Source organism: Quercus lobata, chromosome 1 (genome assembly GCF_001633185.2).
Source record: "Quercus lobata isolate SW786 chromosome 1, ValleyOak3.0 Primary Assembly, whole genome shotgun sequence".
Lineage (NCBI taxonomy): Eukaryota > Viridiplantae > Streptophyta > Magnoliopsida > Fagales > Fagaceae > Quercus > Quercus lobata.
The window spans coordinates 24,733,276-24,739,942 of NC_044904.1; the positions used below are offsets into that span (position 1 = coordinate 24,733,276).

At 35.8% G+C, this 6,667-nt stretch overlaps 1 long non-coding RNA gene across 1 annotated transcript; it reads right to left on the reverse strand.

Moving 5' to 3' along the window:
- Window positions 1-1,034: 1,034 nt before the first annotated feature.
- On the reverse strand, window positions 1,035-2,055 carry LOC115964593. Its single transcript, XR_004086003.1, has 3 exons — window positions 2,038-2,055; window positions 1,875-1,948; window positions 1,035-1,112 (listed from the first exon to the last, which is right to left on the reverse strand). It is a non-coding gene; the product is annotated as an uncharacterized LOC115964593 (long non-coding RNA).
- Between the last annotated feature and the right edge of the window lie 4,612 nt (window positions 2,056-6,667).

Here is a 6,667-nt window from a genome sequence, read left to right on the forward strand (position 1 = left end):
ATGTAATCACCCCTCTCAAGGATCAAGGGCCTAACAATTAATGTTCCTAAAACTAAAGAACACTGAGAAATTGCTTTTACACCCCATCATGCTCGTTCAAATTGCAAACATGGCTTGCTTCACGAACCATGAGTTTGACATCAGTTTTAAGCTTCAGTTTTTAACTTTTAACTTTTATATACAACTTTTTAAAACTTCATTTTTTTTTCCCTCTTTTTTCCTTAGGTTTTTCAAATTTTTTCTAAGTACAAATTATACTTTAGCCCACTTTCATAAAAAAAACTCTTTAGCAAAAAAACCTAGATAAACTGTTCCCAAACAAACACCAATATAATGGAGGAGCCTTGTGTGAGGTAACTGACATCGGTTCTATTGCCTTTTTTTTTTTGGCTGAAGAGACTCACATTTTCAGAGTATCATATAGCATTTTAGCCCATAAACCAACGATTTTCACTCTACTATTCCTCTCAAGACAGGTTGAACATGCAAATTTTGACTCGGTAGCTAATTGCATTGAGTTAAAATTTAACCCGACCAATCAATTGGAGAGGTGAACAAGTGGCTTATGAAGGGCCTTTATTGCTCAAATTATGTGACTGAGCTCATACAACTTTGTTCATTTGCCATTGGTGGGAAGAAAATTAAATCAAAAACCATGATAAATGAAGATTCCACTTGCTCAGGGAAAATATTTTTTTTGGGTTTAAGGGGGGGTGGGGTTCAAAATAATATTTAGATTAGATACTTCATTCCTCTATTGCAGCCCATATTTGTCAAGGAGCTGCCGAGCAGTCGAGCAAATAATTATCAAATACCACAAACTAACTTGTGAAAAATGGCAAGAATATCAAATTATCACTTATCATAGCTTCTGAAAAATAATAATAATTAATGATTGTAAATCCTTAACAAATAATAACCTCAGATACTGTACATGGACCCCAAAAAAGAGAGGACTTTGAATAGCTAGCATTGATGTACTGGAACATGATAATGATGTGACATAATAGCTTAGAACAACTTCACAAAGTTTACGCGATTTACAAAAAGCAATGCAACGAATTCCATGCTGAACCATTTCCGCAAAGAGGCACGAAACGTTAAAAAGTGGACTGCAAAAGTAAATAAACATTAGGCACTGAAATATTGATTCCACACAAATGTTCATTATAGGATACAGATAAATGTACCGTATTTACAAATTTTGCAATCTTGGCTAAACTGCTTTAACAATGTATTAATTAAGATAGAAACAATTATGGAGAGTACTCTTGAAGAGCATTACAACAATAACAACAACAACAACAAAGTCTTAATCCCAAAATTTTGGAATTTGATATATTTTTATCAACAAATTAGTTAGAGACAACCATATGTATTCTTTTCCTCCATTCTATTCTATCTAAAGTCATACTCTGTTACTTAATAAACATCATTTTTTACTACTTCTACTAATGTTTTTTTTCCCCCTTGACACTTGTTCCTTCAACTTGGGTCAACTCACTCTTTTTTACCAGGTACATAAGAAGAACATTACTTATAAAAATAAAAGAGTCTTCAAGAAGAACGTTAGTCCATAAAAAAGAAGGAAAAGATGCAAATTTTTGGCTTTTATATTCTCACATGAGGCATATGATTCTGTGATGTGCAGTTCTCATTGTTAATGATAAGCAAGTAACATAGGCAGCATAAATAGCATAAAGTGACGCCTCTAACAGATAAGGGAAATATATAATAATTTTTTTATATTAAAAAAAAAAAAAAAAAAAAAAAAAAAAAAAAAAAAAAAAAAAAAAAAAAAAATAAGAAGCAAAATTTCACATATGCTATGCTATGCAGTGAAAACCTAGCAAATGCCCTTGGGTAATTGTTACCTGGAATGTCTGAGATTAGAATTTACATTTGTAGATCCACTAGTATCCAGACTACTCTGTGTTTCCTTCAAAATCTGTACTGAAGTAGCACTAGAAAGTAAATAGAACTATCTTGACCACACAGTTATTCTAAGTAGAACATGTATTGTAGCAAATCACATACAGTTTTTGGGGACACAACTGGATTCCAAAGGATGAAAAGCTTTCTAGCAGAGGACTTCCATCACTCTGAATTAGCTCCAAGGTTGGTAGATTTGCAAGCTCCTGAATTATCAGAAAATCATTTTTCAAATCCATAATTTCATTTTACGTCCACAATAATTTTTCAAAAAACCCAAAAATTATTTATGAAACCCAACACTCGGAAAAAAATAAATAAATAAATCATAACTTTTCATATCAGAAATATACCATCCTCACATAGGTACACTTCAATCTCTCAAAGTTTCAAAGAGAAACATTTTAGGGACTCCCAACGTCCACAACATATGCTGAGGAAAGAAAAGTTCAAACAAAAAATGTGTACAGCAACTGAAGTGAAGTACACCTAAACTGAAAAATCCATCAAGCTAGCTGGCTATGCACAAGTGCATAATGCTGATAAGCTATTCATATCCAGTATTCAGGCCAACTCAGCAAGTCAAAGAAACAACCCCGCCCCCCTTACCATTGGTTGTTTCTCTCAATAAAAATTGGGTTGATATGTGCATGTCTACAACTTATATATTGTAAATCTAGGGCAAGACATGCCACTACAAAATCCAAGCTAGTGTATATTTCTAAAAATATTACAGATGTGGTGACTAACATAATTCCTATCAGCCTAAGATTCTTGCGGGGGCAGGTGGGGGAAACAAACCTAGAAAAGGTACATAATGGCAGTTTTTGAAAATAAATAACACCAGGAAAATTAAAAGTTTCCTAACTTAAAAAAAATGCAAAGTATGTATTTAAATTCAAGAAATCTTTACCATACAATGCTCCAGCGGATTTGCAGAAGTTGCAGTACAAAATACAAAAGAAGGATCACTTCCATATATTGCACAAGGAAGCAAACCACTAAATTACCAGAACTTACTAAATTACCATATACTGCACAAACTGCCCTGCATGAGCCAACCAGAACTTACTAAATTACCAGTCTAGCATTATCACACAGCCATGTCCTCTCCTTCTGAGAAATGTCAACATCATATATACCAATATTTAAGCTAGCATCAATTCCTTTTGTCATATCTAACAAAGCTCTAAGTTGATCTTGAGCTAAGGCCTGCACGCATGAAATATTTTCTTCATATAATTACTACCAAATATCAAAAACCATGAAACTGTCTTCCAAAGCATGTAGAAGTTAGACATTTACATATTGAAACAAACCTTTGTTGGAAATAAATACAAAGCACATGATAACAAATTCTGCAACAAGACTTCAAGAACTGGCAGATTATAGCAAACAGATTTCCCACTGGATGTCATTGTTGCCACAACAACATTCTTCCCAGCAAGGGAGGCTTGAATAGACTCTGCCTATGGATATTAAAAAAAAAAGGAAAAACATTAAGAAAATATTGGTTTCCAAGGTTGAGGCTCACATCTGACATAACCAATTATGTCTTCTTCATACATCCTGAATTTTACCCTTTTTTGGACACGTTTACATCCCAAGATGAAGCTTTGTGAAGACTACATCTTCTCAATTTATAATATTACCTATATGTCACTACAAAATAACAGCATTATTTCTCTTTGTTTGATCATGTGGAAAATAAAATTCAACATAACCAACATTAAATCCCTCAAAACTTTCTTCCAAGATCAACATCAACGCCATCTTCGCAGCAGTATGATTTTTCAAATTGACTCCCTTGCCAGATAGCTAGGAAGCACTTATGTGACAAAAAGGGACAAGACTTTTGCCAAGCACATAGCATTAGTTAGAGTAAGTCAGAAATCGTTTTAAAACAATCAACCAAGCTAAGGCTGCATCTTCTGCCAATCATAGTTAATAGCTTACAATTTAGACATAATTTGAACCCCAAATAATCCTGAAAAGGTCTGAGTTCTTGATTTTAGTTATCTATAAATATTTTCCTCAAAATTACCATCTTAAAGATTTCCAACTTAGAATACAACTTGAAAATAATGATGTAATAATATATGAGTCAAATAAAGAATCAAAAACTTTTAACAACCTGATGAGGCTATTAGATCCTATTACCATGCCATAGACAAGATAGTTAACAAACCTCTTTTTCAAGGTTAACCAAAAATGAAGATTTCTCCAAAATTTGAGACCTTAGTGCACGAAGCTCATATTCTATGTCAATCACCTACAAACAGAACACAGCTCTTCATAGTTCGAAAAGGTAAAATCTATCTCAAACTACATAAGTGAACCACAGATGAATAACTTAAAAATATCAGAAATTATGCAGAGCAAGGCATATACTTATTATGTCAACAATAATGAAATATAAATAGAATGAACTTACTGTTAAAGAATGCATAAAACTTTTTCAGTTAACAACATACATTGGTATCACCTATTTGGCGTAAAATGATAATAAATGGTAGACTAACCAATTTTGTGTTTTTTAACCCTCGTGTAATGTTTGGGTGGGGGAGGGGACTACAGGGCATCATCCTCAGGCTCATCATCATGCTGCAAAGAAATTAGATACATATAATGATAAGAATAAAGTGAACTGCAAAATATATCATTGCATTGTAATTAATGTTATCATACCATAGAGTTGCCTTTGTGTCCTATTTTGTGTCCACCTGTCTCACAAGTGGGTGCCCTTCTACCTCGTGGGGGTGAGGGCTGATGAGGGGGATGCTTGTCTAGTACATTAGTATCTAGCTGTAGAGTGTCAATCCCAACTAGAGGTCCTAGAGGGTCGGATGAGGATGAGGTAGGTTGGTAATGATGCTCTGTATAAAGGCCAGGAGTGGGGATCATTGTCATGGGTTCAGTATGGGGTGAGTCTATGGGCAAAGTGGGTGCACTGGAGCTGGTGGGTGGGTATGAGGGTGTCTCAAGGTGCATAGGAGGGTTCAAATAAAAATCAATACCAAGATCAAGACTGGGCTGCGAAAGTGGGGTGGGTGAAGAGACCTCGGGCTAAAGGGATGCATCTAGGATGGGTGGAAGGACCTCAGGCTAAGGAGATGCATTTATGATGGGTGGAGAGACCTCGGACTGAGGAGATGCATCTGGGATGGGTGGAGGGACCTCGGGCTAAAGAGATGCATATGGGATGGGTGCAGGTATCTCAGGACTAGTTACAACCCGAAAGGTTGTTGCACGCCGACCATGGCCCCTAGTTGTACTTGTGCTTGGGCTTGCATTAGCACACTAACCATGGCCCTTAGTTGCGCTTGTGCTTGGGCTTGCAGTAGCACGCCAACCACAACTCGGTGTACTTAAGGGTGTTGTGCTTGTGCTTGGGGTTGCAGTAGCTGTTGATTTAGTCTCATGCCCATTGTTTGCCTGCCCATTTGCTGCAGGACCACTACCAAGCCCAGCCATAGCCTTTAGGACGCCTAGGATGTGGTCGTGTCTTGGGCTGCCTACAGGAAACATCTTCAACAGCGCTAAATGACTTTCAATCTGAAACAGAGGAAGAACCAATACAATCAGATTTGAGACATTTATGTATCAATTACAGAATGTATAATATAGTACTTATTAATTGCTAATGTTCAATTGCTAATGTTCGTAATATTCCAAATCCAAAGAAAGAAATCAATTGATTCTACGTTCATACATCTACTGAAGAAAAAAAAAGCAGGCAATAAAATCTAATTAGAACACATTACAAATATATCTAATTTAGCGTTGTTGCGGTCAACATACTTTCGAGTGATCGGACGATACCAGCGGTAATAGGCATGATCACAGGGCATCTCACCAATTTGAGGAGGTGCATGGCAAAGTCATTGTTGTCGAGTATCCCATTCTCAGATATACGGTGCGTGCTCCACCCTCTAATTTTTGTCCACCTTCCCACGCAAGTCTATTGCATGTAGTCTTGCATTGTACTCAACATGGGCGGGCTCCTTCTGCGCCAACCCAAACTGTCAAAGGACACAGTTTGGGTGGTGTGTCTCTACTATACAAAAACACACAAGTGGCACCCTTGCCGTCCACACATCCCTCCCTGCAACGCAGAAGGCAAGAAGCTGGCCTAAGTCTGCCTCATATGGCTGCCATATAATCTACAATAAAAACAAAAAACAATTATCATAACATCTTAAAATGTGAAACAAGGGAGAATACATAGATAAAAGGAAAAACAAAAATTAAAACAGAAGATATAGGTATTTCTGCAATGATTTTAACATTTTATTAAGGAAAATTATACATAGGGATCCAATCTTTACGGCAAGAAGAAAACAAAGAAATGAACCATCAGTGAAGTCAATTAAATAAATATGATGAAACAAAGATACCACAAAACTTTGGGACTAAGGTTTGGTTGTTGTTGCATAATGAAACAAAGAGACATGAAAGAAGCAATTTTGCATACGTCACAGCATAATAATGCTTTGCAACAAAAATTGAGAACAATAATTTGACAAGCTAAAGTAACAATTTGACATTCAACAAATCAGTTACTCAGCCCAGAAAAAGAGATCAACCATGTGTATTTACTTCACTCTCTTAATAAATTTTTTCGTTTATCTTAACTTTCATGTCCGTGAGTATTTACTTCATGAACTCCTCACATGATTAAACTTCATTTACCTAAATAGCATGTTTAACTTCCAACAACCAAATAATCCCAAAA